A 19,431-nucleotide genomic window follows, 5' to 3' on the forward strand; every position below is an offset into this window, starting at 1 on the left:
GCGATTTCATCGATTACGTTGATCAATAGGCGTCATCTTCATCAAATGGTATATTGGTAGTCACCGTCTTGGAAACTGAAGAGCTTCAAATGGCTGTTCAGAAACAAAAATCTTGAAGATGTGGATCCAAGTTCTCTGTGCTATCCAGCTTGACATCAATAAGTGTTGAAGACAAATTACTGGCCTTCCCTCCAGGTTGATCCTCATTTCCATCAGTCCTCACTTTAGTGTCAGGTTGCAAAGAGCATGGTGACGTGCTATTATCTGAATCTTGAAGAAAATGACTTCACACTATCTACTTGATGTTAAAACATTTGGTGCCTAAATTGGGATGCAACTGGATCTTAATAAATTCTACTAAAGATTTATGTACACCTGATTAACTTCCAATCTAGCTCCCAATTTTGACAGCTCCAAGTGAATTTTTGTCTGCCAAATTATATATTCAGCAACTAATACATAAATAATATGTCACCGTTTCATGTGTTCTAGTCATGATCATGCGTGATGGAACTTAGACATTTGGTCTCCAGTTTCTTTCTATTAAAGAAAGGCTTCACAATCCATGCAACTGTCCATATGAATTAGAAAAATGTCTGGCACTTTCATAATTAATAAAATGTGAGTATCACGTACTATCAAAGTATCAGGTATCAGCTACAGACTGCAATCGCAATACTATAGAAGTATCAATAATCATAGCTTTGATAAACATATACATAGTGTGAGTTTCATTACCTGTCCCTCTGGTTCATCAACAATATTCTTGCAGTTCACATCCCTTCGTTGTCTTCTATTGTTCCTCAGTGTTAAATTATCTTGGACTCAGATTCATGGCCTATACATGAAATTGAGTTTCTTTCGTGTAGCTAAGTTCGTATACTTGAACCTTCAGGTACATTCAGATCAATAATACCTGTTAACAGTATCCACAAATATCAGTTAGTAAATAAATCTTTATAATCAAGTAAGGCAAAAGTAGTGCTAAAATGAGTAGATATATAAATCTCTTTCTAGCATGATGAAGGAGAAGTCAAAATCTATGTTATCAAAGAGCAAAAATATTTCTGTGATGAGATTGAATTCATCGCCAAAATCTAATACATTGTTTACATCCATTGAATTCAAATGTGAATGAAAATATGTTGATGGATATTTACATTGTTTACATCCATTGTTTGTGGAATCAAGCTCATCGGCTGTGTCGTTGGATTCAAATGTGAATTCAAATGAATGAAAATGTGAAATAAAAAATTTCACTTTTGAAACCAAATTCGTTAATTATTCAACTTCCGAAACCGAATTCTAAAGCCAATTTCACTTCCAAAACTGAACTCATTAATTATTCTACTTCCGACAACGAATTCTAAACCCAATTTCTTGGTCATTGTTTTTTATTTCTTCGATTTTGATGTTTTGATTTATGGAGAACTTACTGTGTTCTTGACATTGGTGGGGCTTGATATCTGATAAGACAAAATCTTCTTTGCAGCCGGGGGCCTGCTAAATAAGGAGTACCAGGAATAAGCATCAATTTCCAAAAGTAAGATCCACCATCACCTTGAAAGCTACAGCATACAGGCTACAACATACTCAAGAAATAAATAAATATACAACTTTCATTTAGAACTTTCTTTCATAAAAAGTGCACTTTCTTCAGCAAAGCTCTGGAAGAGAACACAGGCAAAGTAGGAGTCCTCTCGTAGCCGAATAAGGAGTACCAGGAATAAGCATAAAAAATGTCCCCTGCTTCACTCATAACAAAGCGCTTCTGCATCTTCCAAGGAAATTGAGAATGATGATTCCTCGTAGTAAAAGCAGTATTAATGCGTTGTTGTCTGAGGAGATGAGTGGAGAAATTGCGGGCAGCGTTTGTTGCTGCCTTTTTAGGCAGCATAGATATATCTTATCAATCAGGCACATAAAAAAAAATATTGTGGAACATGAAAGTGATGAAGACCACAACGAAGACAACGAAAACGGGAGGAAAAAAAAAACGAACCTGTTTTATGTGATTGCCTGCAAAAGGAAATCAAAATAATTGAAGTGGTTTCCTACAAAGTGGAAACAGAGAAAGTTTAACTTACCTTATGAAATTGCAGTATAGAATTGTTCGTCATCTTGAACAATTTCTTCTGAAGAACAGCATCTTCTTCTTGTAATTTTGACATCACTCTATCATCCTGGAAGAAGAGAAGAATAAGAGAGATGGTTTGAAGAGATGAATTTTTTTTTAGAGAGGTGAGAGTGTTTTGTAGAATTAAAAAAAGAGTATGGAAAGAAGTTGTTTGGGTTACGAACAATTGAAATTTGCAAAAAATGGCGTATATTTACTTTTTTTAAGAAAAATCTGATGTGTCATTCTCAGAGAAAAAAAAGGGGCTGACGTGGGTCACTGGGAGCATTCTCAACTACTCAGTATTAATGGTCTTTGATAGCAGACAGATCATCCAGCTCTATATTGGCACTAAAACTCTAACAATCACTTGAACAATTACATTATACTTTATATACCATCATATTCTCATAGGGAAACCTATAATGCAGCATACCTGGTCATTGATGCCAGTTTTTGGTGTCACTTCACAGTCCACACCATAATGACTAAAATCTTTCTGGCACCATATTACCACCGGCCTGCTCCTTAAAAATTGCCTTCATGCATGTCCAAATCACAAAGCTCTTTTCCATCTTGTGACCTCAGAGAGAATAACTTCGAAGGAATTTCGTTGTTCCTGAGAATAACGTAAAAAATATTGAATTTCGTTGTTCCTGAGAATTACCTCAATTCATCTCGTAGTCGGCCCTCTTTTGGAGTCTACTTTAGGTGGAATTCAGAAGACGGTCTCCATATTATATGCATACAGTCAAGATACCGTGAAACACCTAAATGACAACCCGAATTGAATTCCTAACCCAAAAATGGACCTGCACAAGGAGTTATTGTCTGATCTTTGGTGAAGATCTCCCCAAACATGACGATCATTTCCATAAATCACTACTAACTCATTTTGTACGTCCACTTTTGGGTCGGCAAGTCATTCTGGGTTACATACACACACACATATTATTGACAAGCAAAGTGGTCACTTGGGCAGTAAAAACATGGGAGGAGAATTCAACTCGAATTCACAAAGACAAGGATTTAACTGCAGGACCTCCCACTGACCAATAAACCTCATGAGCCTGTGATTCTAAGTAATAGTAGAATTTTTGTAAGTTCTGACATAAACATGGAAAACCAATATACCAGAAAAAGAAGTCCTGGAAGACGGCAATCTCGGAATTTAAAGTTTCTAGAAGCCACGCTGAAGTTGTTCGCTCAGGATCCTTGCCTATTCTTGGTTGACCCAAGGATAACATCAGACTTAAGTCCAAATAAGTATGACAAGTATGCAAACTGCCATCACTCCAGTTCAACATTTTCAAACCCACAACTCCCTCGGCACTCTTCAATTTGGTATGCTTCAGACTCACTGTAAATGCAAACTGTGAAGGAAAACTGTAGTTGGAACTTGGAAACACTTGAAGAAACAATACCCTGAGAATGTCCAATCCTAACCTCAACCGGATATGCTTTTGAAGAATCATCTTCTGTATGAGGAAATTTCAGGAATGTTACCCAAGTCTGTGCTTTCTTTGAATTGTTTGATGAAAGTGGCCTCCAAGTAAGATCTTCCATAGGGAACATAACATCAATTGTACATTAGAAGTGCTTAAGCCCTCTACAGGTTGATTGAAATAAAGAATGAGAGGAAACGTAGGCAACAGGCAACCATCCATGTTGTTTTCAAACGAAACAGTCAGATCTGAACCATCAACTGGTCAAGAAGAAACAAGGACAGGAGCATATGGAGCAACGGTTTCTTCCAGAAGCCAGAGATGATAAAACCAACCACTCTGAACATCTTCCTCCATCAAAGTTCCATGTACAAGCTCATACTCTTCTCTCAAAACCTTCTCTTCCAAACTGAATCCTTCATCCTTTTGCTTCAGTAACTCTGACAGAATGGCACTGCAACATACCTCTTTAACGATAAGTATAAATATAACAAAAGCCAAACAGGCACACAAACATAGACAAAAACAGATATATAAACATACGATGGGCTGGTTAGATCAACCCCGACTAGATGATTATATATATACATATATACACTATTTTTTGTGACATCGCCATCTGGCTAGCAGACCTTTGTGCCTTAGGTGGACCACGTTGCTATGACAACCTTGGCTGCACGAGAAAAAGATGACCAGAAGTCCAGAATGGTGGCATTGACAACAGTGGCAGGAGTCTAGTGGCTGCATTATACAAAAGAAAACCCAAAGTTTGTAAGAACCTCTGATAGACCATGTAGGTACAGATTTCACAACAACGACCTCAGTGCACACACTGGATTAAAAAGCTAAGCCTATACCTCTTAGAATCAACTAATCTGATAGTATGTTAATCATTTTGCTCCAAAAGCACAAAGCTGATTGAGATATTACTTCAAAGGCACTGAGGGTCTACAACGGGGCAAACACCAAAAATCCTAACAGCACCCTTCCCCCGGGCACAGACTTGATCTAAAAATGTGAAAATCAATTGTCCATATATTGTTATAATGATATTTGGCATTGGTTTGCTATTGACTTTAAGTTCTGAGTTGTTTGTTGTTGGTTTTAACTTTTAACACCGCAAGAGTGTTAGTTTGCAGAACTGCAGCTGGAGAACCTGACACATATAGTATACATTATTTATTCTACATTGACTGCTCCCTGTGTGAGGGAGAAATATAGAATTGACTATGGTGTTATATGCTGAGGGGTTATTTATAATAATATGAATAAGATCTAGAAGTTAAAAAATTTAGAACACAATGAAGCACATAAACCAGGCAAGACAAAATTTTACCTACAATTATGCCATGCAGAATAATTACTGAAATTGTGACATATCATCTCTGTTGTGAACTTTATCTCCTCTTCTTTCGGCACATTCTTCAGTGCAGCAACAAATCTGGAAAAGGATAGCAAAATGAAAGAGTTACGCACATTATGGAACGTTGCCCCAACCAAAGCCTCTTATTAAGGGTGGAATTTGAGCTAAACAAGCCGAAGCTTTACCGTGCTCAAGCTCGCTCGCTAATTACACGAAGCTTTAAATTGAGCTCGAGCTCGCTCATATAGTAAACAAGCGAAGCTCGAGCCCGAGCCGCTTCGGTTATTTTACACTATAAATATGCTATTTGAGCTAAACGAGCCGAGCTTCATCAAGCTCATTTGTTACACGAGCTTTAATTTGAGCTCGAGCTCAGCTCATATAGTTAAACAAGCGAAGCTCGAGCCGAAGCTTAAATGAGCCAAGCCCAAGCCGAACTCGAGCCCTCGGCCAAATTCCACCCTTACCTCCTATAGTTCTAAGCATGGAAGTTCGCCTATCGGCTTCACGATCATATGAAGACAGCAACCCTTTATTCAAAATCCATTTCCTATGATACCATGCTCCATAAGACTTGGTATTCTTTATTAGCGCCGTCTTCACCTGCATATTCCTTTTCAGAATTAAAAAAAAAGACATAAATTCTACCAAAAATGTTATAAGAGTAATAAATTCGAACCTACAAGTTCCAGTTCTTCTGTTACGATAGATTTGACATATTCTCGATCAGTTTCACCATGTAGAGTATGTTCAAAAACAAGTTTTCTATAGTTCCATCCAATGTAAAACTCGGGATTCAATTTTAGAAGCTTGAACGGATCTATTGGAATATAATTTCTGCAACAAGAACAAACGATTGAATACAAGAAGGCTGAGACACCTAATCGGCACGCTCTCTTTAAAGTTGTTTAGCAAGATCTATTCATCTCTATATCGCATTGCGGACCACGCCAACCTCAGGGATCACAATGACCGGTTATCAATTTTCGTGTTTTATTGTGACTTAAACAAAGAAGAAAAAAGATGAACAACGAGACTGATATTATGACTGCCCAAAAACGTAGCTTAGAAAATAAGGTTTTGCAGATGTTGTATAGGATGCTGGAAGAGGCGTTTATATATAGAGAGAGGAAAATGGTGTAGAAACGTGGAGCACTAGTAGATCCGATTTTGTAGGGAACTGCTTTAGTTTCCTGATAAGGATTAGAGTCTACTAGTCCACTACGTTTCTGTTTCCCAATCCATATCTAATTCTGTTTCTAAACCTATCACGAAACAGTTCAGGAAAAAGATTTACCAAAAAGAAGATAAGGGATCAAATAGCCTAAGCCCAAGCCACGAGCCTAGCCCGGTTCCGTTCGGCGCGTGTGTGGCTTTGTGTAAGTCCTCCCTCCTAACACAAAAGCATTTGTATCCTAAGGGCACGCCCTTAGTATGGGGTTTTCACTTATAAACACTACTCACTAGTGTTTCCTCTCCAATGTGGGACTAAAGTTCTTTACTTAAACTATTATCCCACAAAGAGGTCAAGGTATCAAACCACCACAAAACCACCCCAACTTCACCACTTATTTTATTGAAAATAACACAACAATCCCCTACTTATTTTTGATAAAAACAAAATATAAAATATATTTAAGGGCAATCAATATCAGTTTTAACATGTTATGCATAGATTAAGATGTCCACGACTTAAACCTTTTACGAAAGTGAAAATTACTCAAAGTATAAAAGTCATAAGTGACTAAGTCTTAAACTTAGGTCTTGAGTATACAATAAATTAGAATCACGCATAACACATCCAGTGTTCTCCTTTCATGTCTGCACATTAAAGGCCTTGTGCTTTCATCCTGGTTCGTGAATGATCTAGAGAATCAACCTTCATTCTCATAGAAAGCGGCATGTACTTTCACAGTCACTAGGTGAGTCTATCAAGAGTGTTCCTGTAACTATGCACTCCGCCCATTAGAACCATAGAACTTCATTAAGAGTTTTTCCCAGAAAACTCAACCTTTATTCATCGCTTCAGGATCTCATACATTTTACTATCCAATTACGGGACAGATAAGTAACAATGCATGTCTCACAACCAACATTCTATAACTTGTTCTTCCCTTTGAACGGAGTTCTTGGGATCTCCAGTCCCTAGGTTGGGTTACCATCATAGATGTTCATCTTTCAATTGGCTTCAGTCCCATACTCCTGGCAGTAGTTCACAATTTTTCTCCGGCCAAAACTTTGGTAAATGAATCTGCTAGATTATCATCAGATCTCACAAAATCAATAGTCACTGCACCTTTAGATATAAAATCCCTGACAGTACTATGTTTACGACAAATCTATCGTAATTTACCATTATAAAACTTATTGTGGACTCGCCCAATAGCAGCAGTGCTATCACAATGAATCAAAGTGGCTGGTACTGGGTTATGCCAAACCGGAATATGAGTGAGAAGATCTCGTAACCAACCAGCCTCCTCACTTGCACTAGCCAAAGCAACCGGGGTTCGCACTCCATGGTAGATCAGGCTATAATGGTCTACTTCTTGGACTTTCAAGATCAAAGACCTCCACCAATGCTAAACACATAGCCACCGGTGGCCTTAAAAGTATTTTTGAGAGAGTGTTCGGTCAAGATCAGATACTCCTCAAGAACGTGAGAATATCTTTGATAATGAATACCCAAATTAATGGTTTTCTTTAGGTATCTCATTAACTTGCCAATTGCTTGTCAATGCTCAACAGGATTACTAGTATACCTGTAAAGAATACCTACTGCATAGGCAATTTCAGGTCTAGTACAATCTGTAGCATATCTCAAACTACCAATAATACTTGCATATTCCTTCTGATTCACAGGTTCACCATTATTCGCAAACTACCAATTATTCATAATTGTTGATTCTATTGTTGTGTTATTTTCAATAAAACAAGTGGTAAAGTTCAGTGACTTTGTGGTGATTTGATATCTTGACCTTTTTGTGAGATAGTAGTTTAAGTAAAAAACTTTTGTCCCACATTAGAGAGGAAACACTAGTGAGTAGTGTTTATAAGTGAAAGCCCCATACTAAGGGGGTGCCCTTAGGATACAAATGCTTTTGTATTAAGAGGGAGTACTTACACAAAGCGCCGAACCGAACCGGGCTGGGCTCCTGGTTTAGGCTTGGGCTCTTTGATCCCTTATCTTCTTTTTTGTAAATCTTTTTTCTGAACTGTTTCATAATAGGTTTGGAAACATAATTGAATATGGATTAGGAAACAGAAACGTAGTGGACTAGTGGACTCCAGTCCTTATCGGGAAAATGAAACAGTTCCCTACAAAATCGGATTTACTAGTGCTCCACGTTTCTACACCGTTTTCCTCTCTCTATATAAACGCCTCTTCCAACAACCTATACAGCATCTGCAAAACCTTATTTACTAAGCTACGTTTTTTGGACAGTCATAATATCAGTCTTGTTGTTCGTCCTTTTTTTTCTTTGTTTAAGTGTAGTAAACACAGAAGATTGATAACTGACTGTTATATCCTGGAGTTCGGTGTGGTCTATCTACACAAGAAAGAACAGATGTAAAACCAAGGCCCAAAATATCGATATCGATGAATATATCAGTGTATCCAAAAACCGATATATATCGGATATATCCATTTTTTTTATGACTAGTCAAAATTTTGTTTTGTATGTCCATATATAGAAAATATCGTCGATTATATCGGAAATATCGTCTATTATATCGGAAATATTGACAATATATCGGTCAAAGTCAACAATATCGGTCAAAATCAATAATTTATATCGGATATATTGGTCGATATATATCGTTATATCAGAAATTTCGATATATATCGGGAAAAAAAGAGTTCTATATTCGGTAGATATATATCGGAAATATCGATGTCAGTGTACCAAAATATCGATATATATCGGCGATATATCGGATATATCGGTGATATATCGGATATATCAGCGATATTTTGGTCCATGTGTAAAACATCCTTAAAGAGAGCGTACCGATCCGTGCCTCACCTTCTTCTATTCATAGTTTGTTCTTTTTCAGATAATTGTTCCCAACAATAGAATCAACAGATCTATAGTACTTCTTTCCTATAACTGGAAAGTGAAAACAGAGTGAAGGTTAGGAAGGGAGCGAGCAAATCCCATTTAATTTAAAAGACAAAAAAAAAATGATAAAAAAGAACGTTACATGTTATTGTGGTTGAAGACCTTTTATCTCTACCGCTTCCGTTTTTCGAGCTGGATCATATGGCTTATTTTGAGGTTGAGAATGCATTCTCACTTTCACAATCTATAATAAATTACTTGTTTTGCTTATGTCTTAACTCTGTTTAAAAAAACAACAAAACCAAACAACTCAATATAGCCGAGGGGAACCCTAGAAACTGAACTCAGCAAACCAGGATAGCGTAGGAAATAAGCGAACAACAACAATAATAGAATCAACAATTACTCACCGAATCTGCTGTAAGCTAATTAATTATCATGCCTTTTTTCTTCTTTTGTGAGAAATATTTTACTTTGCTTCAATCCTAATTTAATGTGTTTTTTTATTGAACATAATAGTAGGTTAGAATTTAACATGGCTGAGAACCAACCCACCATCCCATGTGGCTCTTGAAGTACATCCCTCTTTTGATGCCCAAACCGCTGAATCATCTCAACTGTATGTGCAATTCGATAATGGAATTGCATCTACTAAATGTGCAGTAATCCTAGACCGACCCACTTATTATTTGACCTACTAGTCATAATCATTGATTTACATAGAGATACTGCAATGCAAATCAACGTTATCCAAATAGTGAGTCGCAATAGGTCTAAAAAGTAGGTTTGTGTAGCACTACTCCTATATATGCCATATAGGTATCCCTGATGAGCCTTAGTTTAAACAAGGCATTTTTTTTTTCCTCTTTACCAATGGTAATTGTAGTTTACCTTAAGTGTACCTATCCTTTTACAATGTAGGCATTCTTTTGGGGGACATCCTGCTCTTTGGGGTGAATTGTGGAAGGTTCAAAATAGCTGGAGAACTACTTAAGATATGTCTGACACATGGGAAAGGTAACAGTACTCAGTAAGTTACAAGTGCTCTATTTTATTTGTCAATAGTTTAAAAGCCATTTGATCCAAGGAAATTCAAAAATATTGTTTTTTATGTTTTGTCTAGGGAAAATACCAATTTGGGATCAAACTTCTAGGATAAGGATTGAAATTGTGCTCATCAAGTAATAACCACTCAATTTAGGTGGAGATAAATTTCTGTATTGGATGTTAGATTAAGTAATCCCTGGGCAGAGTGGATGGCACTGCAAAATCTACCTCCAATGGCTCTCATCGTGGTGAGGCCTTCAGTTTCTTCTAGTAGTCTACATTGTCAAAGCATGTTCCTAAGGTGGTGCCAAGGCGCCACGTAGCATTTGGGCCTCGCCCTTACAAATTAGCTAGTAGTACATAAATGAAGCATGGGAAACCGGCGTCGATGTCATTTGATGGAGGTTCACGGTCATTTAACGGGGTAAATTTGTTCTCTTAAGTTGAGCATTGTCTAATTGCTCACTCAATTCATCTTCTAAAGAACTTGAAATGGTGAGGTTTTAAAAGGAACCCTTGATGAAATAACCAATCAGGTGTTGGATGTGGATACAAAGGATTGTGATAATGAGGTCAACATTATCATGGAATCTACTCCTTTTTTTGTATGCGGCTTTCACCTAACTCTGGCTTGCAACTCATGGTGTTACAGATACTAGCTTAAGAAGGTGGACAGTAACACAAGCTATGGTGGACTGGAGGTTTAAGCCAAGAAGATGAGAAATTTGATAAAGTTAATAAACATCGATAACTTAGGGATTTGGTAAAACTCATTCATCTCTAAGTACAAAAAGTTGATAACTTTGATTGCACACGGATACTTACCTACTTTATAATATCTGCAAACCCACCGATGCATTTATTGTCAACTAAGTCCAAATGTATTTGCTAAGTTATAATATTATCCATCTATATTTTGAAGCTATCGACTTTTAAAGTTTCTGATAATGGAATGGCATCTACTATATGTGCTATGTAGATATCCCTGATGAACCGTTGTTTAAATAAGGCATCTTTTTTTCTCTTTACCAATGGTAATTGTAGTTTACCTTAAGCGTACCTATCCTATTACAATGTAGGCATTGGTCTTGATTTACTAATTCTTTTTTCTTTTTGGGGACATCCTGCTCTTTGGGGTGAATTGTGGAAGGTTCAAAATAGCTGGAGAACTACTTAAGATCGCCTGACACATGGGAAAGGTTATAGTAAGATTCTTTTTATATGTACTATTCTTTGTATTTGAGGTCGTTATCTTTTTTTTTGTATACATAACTCATATCTAATACTCATGTACTATATTGAACACTTTGGTTTCTAGAGTCGACACTACTGAAGCATATGTTGAGCTTGCTAGGCGCTGTCTGTTGATATGGTCAAATCTCAATTAATGTCTTCAGTTTGTGTCTTGGTTGTTAGTATTGAAGAACGGAGTCAAATAAGTTACTGCTGGTTTAGGACATAATTCAATAATATTAGCAGGAAAAATTCTTGCCTTTACATGGTTCGTGTCAATATACGAAGATATGCAATAGTGTTTGATTTGGAAATGGTGGTTCCCTTCCTATCTCTCTCTCTCTCTTTTTATGTGTTTATTTATTTATTTATTTATTTTTATTATATATGTTTTTTTATCATACTGCTATTATTATGAACATTCAGGCTCCTCTTCTTGTTTGGGTGATGTTTGGAACATTAAAAAGAGAACCTTCAGATACTTCACATAAGGAGGCTATAGTTTTTAACCAAGGTAAGTAGTGGCATATGGTTTTGATTTAGTTTTTGTCTCATTTTCTTATTTCTTTTAAATGTGAAACAGATTCACTTGGTGTTGTTCAAGCAAAGCAGAAAAATAAAATGGAAGGTGGTGTGATCTTGAGGTACATACAAAAGAAACATTCCACCACATACACCATTACTGAATAGATCTAATGCTTTGATTTACTTTATAGTTTATATCGGAGTTGCTTGGGTTTGAGCTGTACTTTATGGTTTGTGTTGGATCACTCTTAAACTATTGTCCTTTTCAACTGAGGGCAGGCCATTGTCATTCTGTTATTACCATACATCTCTCAAGGTGGTCAAGGGTAAGCATGTTATGACATTTAGGGAGCTGATGTTTTTGGTGATTTTTGTAGAGTGGAGCAAAGGGGAAGGTAAATAAGGTCAGGCCAATCTTGACAGAAGCTGCCAGTTACATATAGTCCATATTTGTGTTTATATAAAGACTATTTGGTGCGAATACATGGATCAATGCATTTCACAAATGGATTCATATTTCATAAGCTCAAAATGGTTAGAGCGCTCGTTACCGAGAGGTTGATGGTTCAAATCCATCTGAATCCAATTAAGATAGGATTCACTGTTGACAAGGTTAGTAGACACACACACAGAAAGGGAGTTTGCGCTGCTGTTTTGGTAACTCTTCATCACTCTTTATTCCTTCCCGACTATTTTGCTGTTTGCTTATTAGACAGTCTGGATTGATTGAATGACACTGATGATTCTTATTTTTCTTCTTCTTTTTTCTTCTTCGGGACTGAGAAGAGGAAAAAGGAGTGATGTATGAAAGTAAGGTTACTTTTTTTCGTTAGATTATGCGAATTCTTTTGTGTAAGTCTTTTACTTGATTTTGTGACTTCTTTCTATGTCTTAGAAGTTATGCACGGTAAAGCTTGAGTGGGCGGTCACACATCTTTGTAGTCAATGCTTGAACACTTTCTCAACCCAATCCATATTGCGCGTATACACTGTTGACAAGATACAAATAAAATATTAATCAATGGTTTTACAAGCCTGTTGATGGAAGGAAAGTAAAATATATCTGTCAATAATGTATTTTTTTCGAAAAGTATCAAGTTTGGCTCAAAGTACTAGAAGAGGAGTGAGAATGCATCAGTATTAAGTAAGTTATATATGCTCTATTTTATCTGTCAATAGTTTAAAAGCCATTTAATCCAAGGAAATTCATAAATATCTGTTTTCTATGTTTTGTCTAGGAAAAATACCAATTTGGGATCAAAGTTCTAGGATAAGGATTGAGATTGTCACTCTATTTAGGAGGAGAGAAATTTATGTATTGGATGTAATGATCGACAATCCCTGGGCATAGTGGATAGCACTGCAAAATCTACTTCCAATGGCTATCGTAGTGTGAGGCCTTCAGTTTCCTCTACTAGTCTACGTTGTCAATGCTCCTAAGGTGGTGCCAACCTAACTTTCTTTGCGGCGTCCTTGACAAATTAGTTAGTAATACATAATTGAAGCATGGAAAACAGCATCGATGTCATTTGATGGAGGTTCACAGTTATTTGACGGGGTAAATTAGTTCTCTGAAGTTTATCATGCAGTTTCTAATTGCTCACTTGATTCATTTTCTAAAGGAATTGAAATGGTGAGACGTCAAAGGAACCCTTGATGAAATAACCAAGCAGGTGCTGGATGTAGATACAAAGGTTTGTGATAATGAGGTCAAAATTATCATGCAATCTACTCCTTTATTTTATAATGCTGCTTTGACCTAACTCTGGCTTGCAACTCATGGTGTTACAGATACTAGCGAAGAAGGTTGTTGATTCTATAGTACACTTTTTAATACGTGAAGTTGCTTGCACTTTTAGGTACTATTATACAACTGTGAACTGGTTTTGTTTCTTGACTTTCTTCTGCAAAGACACCAACTTCGTTAACAAGCACATGCTTCAGCATTATAAGGAACTATTCTCTGGCATTTGATGAAGGTATACATAATTCTTCTTTCTCTGTGTATTACTTATGCCTTGATTTGTAAATCAATTTTATTGTTATCTTGTTTTCTGGTAACAGTGATTTATCGGTTTGGTTCTTCTCCTATGATGGTATGATGCATCTCTGCCCTTTGGCAGTTAACACTTATGAAATTGCTCTCCTACTGGAATTCAGCAATGCCCCACCTTTTTGGACAATTGAATGTCTGCAGGTGTCTCGCGACCAAGCAAGTCTATTGAACATCATCATATTTTATATCACTTGGAAAACATCAACTTTATTTATGTGATGTGGTGATGTGGACTAGAACCAATAGATTTGATAAGGAAGAGAATTAGAAACAAAGTGGATACAATGTGCAGCATGGCCGTTAAACGAGAAACACAAATCTCACTGTTGTTTGATGTCTTCCCACTAAAGGTAAAGGAAAAGGAATTTAAGAAAAACATGCACAGATGTACAACACAGACATATCGTGAGCGCGTGACTCCTGACAACCAATAATATTTAAACTAGATACTTTTTGGCTTTTTTTTTTTCTCGTGACTTTTTCCCTGAACTTAATCAGTTGATTCTATCTTGTCCGAAATTGATTTGGCATCCCATCCATTAATCCCAAATCTTTCAAAATTTTGCTTTGGACTGATGTTGTAGTTAACTACAGCAAACACAGTAGGCCTCATTTTCTTCTCTTCTTATTTTTTGGAACACAATAATTTTCAAGATTTGTTATCCTATTTATATTGAATAAATGTTGCAGAAGATATCGACACATTTTTTTGTTAATGCACATTTATTTATTTTTAGTAAAAAGAATTTACATAATGTACATTCTGAGTAAGAATTAATGCAGGTGTTATCCAGGGATTACCAGAAGCATTTGTTAAGTCTGCTTGCTTTAAGTGTGATAGATACCTATTTGATTAAAAGCGCACCAATAAGTGGATACCTAAAGAGTCAACCTGGTCTGAGTTCGTCAACGAGACAGTGGCCAACGTATAGTAAGTATGGCAAGTCCCAAGTTGATCGGTGAAAAGGAACATAGCCTTGTGCGATTATGTAGAAGTGGTAGCTTAATTCTTGTCTGGTTCTATGGTTTCTAGAATGTTCCAGTGCTGCTAGCAGGACACACTCAACAAATTCAAGCACCAAGTTTAAGCAACTATTAAAGCAAAGGAGGCTTTCCAGTGAAGATAATAATTCTACATTTAAGATGATGAGGAGAGTTGAAGCTTAGGAGTTTGTGCTGAATGCGGCTTAGATGGTGGTGACTTGCCACTAACAAGAGATAGAGAAGAACTTGGTGAGAGAGGAGTCGGATATCTTATGTAACTTGCCTTTTTAGCGGTGGTATATAGTATATACATCTGCACGCATTTTTGTTCAGATAATAGTTTAGTAGTTTACATTTTCCATCTTTTCACTTTGATCTAGGATAAGTTGGTCTGTACATCTAAAGGAAATATACAAAAAAATTAAATGTGTGAAGTGCTAAAAAGCTACCCGTTTAAGGAGGTAGACAAGAGCTGCCTCTAACCACTATATCTTGTTGATCCCCATGCTTGTAGAATATATTAGAGGCAACCATCTAGGAATTTAAAAATATCTACTATATAGACCTCCAAGCTTGTCATTTAAGGGCAGGTTCCTTAATAAGCATTATTACTCATTTACCCTATATGAACCTAGAATGTAAAATCTTTAACTTCCATGAATATTTGGTCTTTTGGTTGGACCTGCAGATTTCCCGACTCTGGGACAAAGGCCTGCTCCATTGAACTATTTAGCAATATACTACTCAGTATAATATTGAGTAGTGGTTGGTAAAATCTATATATATTATATGCATGTTTTCCTCACTTTATCGGGTTATCTCACCTGGAAGTGGACTTCAAGTATGTTATGATGCAGTCAGTAAGTGATGGTGATCTCATACCATTTATCGACCTTGAAGTCCGTGAGTCACTGATGTCTGATGCAACTGAAACGAAGATTGTTACGCTGGTCCCTTGTCATTTTGTTTTTCAAGTAATATCTCTTTTGTATGAATTGACATTATATTACATATTTATAGTTTAAATAATATATAAATTTTGTCCTTAATGAACTCTTTGCTGCAGATTATGTGAAAATTATAATTCCTCACAAGCCCATGATTCTGGCTTTGTGTGACGCTCTGAACCTAAGAATATTCTGAAGACTTTGATCAAGGATTTTTGGGAGGGCAAACATCTTGGAGTGCTAGTGGAGTTGGAAAAGCTCGCGCTTGACTGTATACAGATAAATAATATCTCTCATACTCATGGTCCTTGCTTATATTTAACTTTACTTAATAGTTGTTATTGACAATCTATCTTTTTTGAAATGCTTATACCCCAGTAACAGACTCAACGGAGAAGAATTGTCTAACAACAGCTTAGTTGTTCTTTCGACTGTTCCAAACATCAGAGGCAGTCAGATGTTCCTCAGATATGTCGCTTGACTGCTAAGAGCCTAGAACTAAGGTATCGTGTTGACATCAATTAATCTTTTTCGTCTCAATCCCACAGAGGTTTATATGCATGTATTGCTCTTCATGCAACAATTAAGGGATTATATCTGAGAAAAAGGATATTATTCGATTTGCTAATTATGTCTTATTCTAATTTAATACGCACATATTTGTTTAGTTATTCAGCTTTTGGTTTCCTACTGTTGCTACGAAAATGGAGTATAGGATAAAATTTCTTCATTATCAGGCTTACTTATTGATCTTTTGGTTTGTTTTGACTTGGTTGTAAGCTTGCATTTAGCACTAACTAGGCTTAGAGCCGAGATATCGTGCTTCCTCTTTGTGAAGCTCGGTTAAGCATTGTTCTGGACTATGTCTTGCACTCTGAACGTAAAGGACCATTAGCATCTGACTTGAGTTCGATATTCTACATGTTTTTGTATTCACAATTAAATCGATTGTCGTCCATTATACTCACTGGATCTCATTTGACTCCTTGAGATAATTACTACATTGTTGCCACACTTGGTCAATTATTTTAAGGTAGTGTTAATTTGTTCCACTAGTGATTGGGGTGGAAAATATTATAGTATTCTTCCAGTAGTACTAATAATTGATGCGTAAGTAGTTAAGTGTATTAGTGGTCTGATGCTGTAGTGTATTAGATTAGTTTCTTTCGAAGAAAGTTAATACTCTTATGCATAATGTGTTTATGTCCATTTGCATAAATTTGCTTGTGTTCAATATGCTTTTTCTTAGTAGGTGGTGAAATTCAATAAGCAGGGATGCGGAACAGTATGGTGCTCAAATCACAGAGGCTATTGTGGTATGAAATTTTATTCTTATTCTTATTTGATTCTTAAGTTAAGGTGTTAAATAATCTTTTTCATTTTGATATTTTTCTTTTGTGGTAGTAGGATTAAAGCAAGCTTTGTATGTAGACAAATTCTTCTCTAAACTAAAATTTGGTGATTCACCCTTGTAAATATTTCATGGAGATCTGTAGATGAATGACGATTACATGGAAAGGATATCATCCTATTAACCCGAAGACCTTCTGGTTAGAAGCAGGGCCACTAAGGGTATAAATTTGTTCTTCCAAGAATGAGGGTCTTTAATGGGACAATTCAATTTCCGGAGTATTCCATTTGAGGTACCGATTCTTAATCTTTTTGTTAAGCTATGCGATGTTGGTTTCAGTTTGTTGCATTTATAATATAATTCGACTTGTTGTTCTCAGTATTTACCTAATTGGAGTATGTATTTAACCAGTTTGGCTGTTTCATGTCCTAGACTCCTAGTCTGAAACATCTGTATCTAGATTTGTATCCTACCAAATATGAAGTCTCAAATCATAACCTATGCAAAAGCTTCATATATCTTTCCAGGTATACATGAAGACATGAAGTTTGACCAAGTTTTTGCAATATGTAGATACCTTCTACATGTTTTTAAAAGAAGTTCTATTCAGTTCAATAATTACTTTGTTCATTAGACACACCGTTGTCCGTAGGGGCAATTATTCTTTCAACATGGAAGAACATTGTCAAATACGAGTCTTGTAATGATAGTGCGTTGAAGCAACTTAGAAGTGTTGAATTGAGGTTTATGTTGGTAATGCTAACAGTTTGAAGAAAATGAATATCGTCCATTCATCCTCTTAAAACAGAATTGGACTAAGTGTCTGGGCGGCAAAGTGTACGAGTATTAGACATAGCTAGTAATACTCCATTTTATACACATTTTATATGTTTTTCCGTATAATACGAATAACAAGGCGAACGTTTCAAACCTAAGGATTAATACTCGGATTCTATGATCCAGGCTTATAATTACCGAATAATAAGGTCCATATATTTTAAATGAAAAAAACACACTACAATTTGGGCAAAATACTATTTTCTAAACTTATAATGCAACAAAATATGACCGAATTTTTTCGTATTATACCCATATAAACCATGAATTATATGTTTGACATTTTTATCGTTTTGGGCCGAATTTTTAAACGAATTAGAATCCAAATTTTTTGGATTTTTGACGAATAATTTCCGTACCGAATTTTTGAATTTACTAGCTATGGTATTAGTGAGAAGATATAAATGTCTACAGTTTCTCCCTCTGTAGCCATATCAGTTTGGGAAACAAATTTAGGTGATTATGAATGTTATTGATCAAAATGTTTTTATTACTAGATTAACTGCGAGCAGGGGGAATGAAGTATCATTTCGGCCCCTTTTGCAGACCGAAACCAAAAACGTTGGCATTCATTCACTTGATTATGAATCTCTTTTAAACTTTGAATGCTATTTGTGATTTAATTTCATGATCGGTTTTATAATTTTTGTAATGGTTTGCTATTTCTAATCGACCTGGGCTACCACGAGAATATCCTCGTAGGGATGAGGGTTCCGAGACCGTTGGATGTGTGATCCAACAGGCCGAAAATCAAAAACAAAAAAGAAGAGAGAGAATATAAGTTTGTTTTTTATTTTTAGACCGTTGGATCACAAAAAATGTCTCGGGTCTCGTCCCTATGAGGATATCCTCGGGGTAGAGGAACTCATTTCTAATATGGTTTGATTTGCATAGACTTGAGAAGAGAATCGTGAAGATACAAAGAAAGTGACGCATTCGTCCAGAATCTAATTGATGATTATAGAGAGATCAGCTAAAGGAGACTGCTAGATATTTTGTTGTCTCAGCAAGAGATTGATCCATAATCCTACACTGACGAAATCATTTAAGGAACCGTTACGGTAACTATCCAAACTTGCCTACATGTACATTTGTTTAGTTCCTCCCAAATTTTAAGTTTTAAACAATGAGATTTTATGTTTTAATAAAGGGCATTTCTAGCATTTCCAAAGGCCAAATCTATTATTGCATATCAATGATATGAATGTGTCGCCATTTTCAAATACGGTGTGGACATGTAACTATGATATCATTGATATGTGCAATCTAATTTCTAGTTCTCCTTCAAAGTCCACAGATGTACTTGTCGTAGTTGATCAATCGTTAGTGGACCACTTGTATATAACAGTAGAAAAGAAAAGGGAAATTTGATGGTGCTCTCCATATGGCCCATATCTCCATATGAGTTATGACTAGAGATTTCACGTGTTGAAGTTTGGATTATAGCCATTTTCAGCGGAAAAGTT

At 36.2% G+C, this 19,431-nt stretch overlaps 3 long non-coding RNA genes across 5 annotated transcripts; 1 reads left to right on the forward strand and 2 right to left on the reverse strand.

Moving 5' to 3' along the window:
* Positions 1-413: 413 nt before the first annotated feature.
* Positions 414-5,003, reverse strand: LOC147520666 (uncharacterized). Its single transcript, XR_015212758.1, has 5 exons — positions 4,898-5,003; positions 3,251-4,015; positions 2,553-2,735; positions 1,437-2,183; positions 414-916 (listed from the first exon to the last, which is right to left on the reverse strand). It is a non-coding gene; the product is annotated as an uncharacterized LOC147520666 (long non-coding RNA).
* Positions 5,004-8,899: 3,896 nt separating this feature from the next.
* Positions 8,900-9,724, reverse strand: LOC147520667 (uncharacterized). The gene is made up of 3 exons (XR_015214447.1): positions 9,396-9,724; positions 9,128-9,265; positions 8,900-9,033 (listed from the first exon to the last, which is right to left on the reverse strand). It is a non-coding gene; the product is annotated as an uncharacterized LOC147520667 (long non-coding RNA).
* A 3,550-nt stretch (positions 9,725-13,274) lies between these two features.
* Positions 13,275-19,188, forward strand: LOC147520668 (uncharacterized). 3 transcript variants are annotated; one of them, XR_015212759.1, is made up of 11 exons: positions 13,275-13,484; positions 13,582-13,596; positions 13,703-13,769; positions 13,855-13,886; positions 13,988-14,196; positions 14,630-14,777; positions 14,880-15,079; positions 15,897-16,280; positions 17,027-17,093; positions 17,266-17,420; positions 18,463-19,188. It is a non-coding gene; the product is annotated as an uncharacterized LOC147520668 (long non-coding RNA). The 3 variants fall into 3 exon arrangements; XR_015212760.1 differs by lacking the exons at positions 13,275-13,484; positions 13,582-13,596; positions 13,703-13,769; ... (2 more) ...; positions 14,630-14,777; positions 14,880-15,079 and adding an exon at positions 15,130-15,818; XR_015212761.1 differs by lacking the exons at positions 13,275-13,484; positions 13,582-13,596; positions 13,703-13,769; ... (2 more) ...; positions 14,630-14,777; positions 14,880-15,079 and adding an exon at positions 15,130-15,804.
* Positions 19,189-19,431: the final 243 nt, after the last annotated feature.

The sequence above is a fragment of the Coptis chinensis genome, chromosome 2, assembly GCF_015680905.1.
Source record: "Coptis chinensis isolate HL-2020 chromosome 2, ASM1568090v1, whole genome shotgun sequence".
Taxonomy (NCBI): domain Eukaryota; kingdom Viridiplantae; phylum Streptophyta; class Magnoliopsida; order Ranunculales; family Ranunculaceae; genus Coptis; species Coptis chinensis.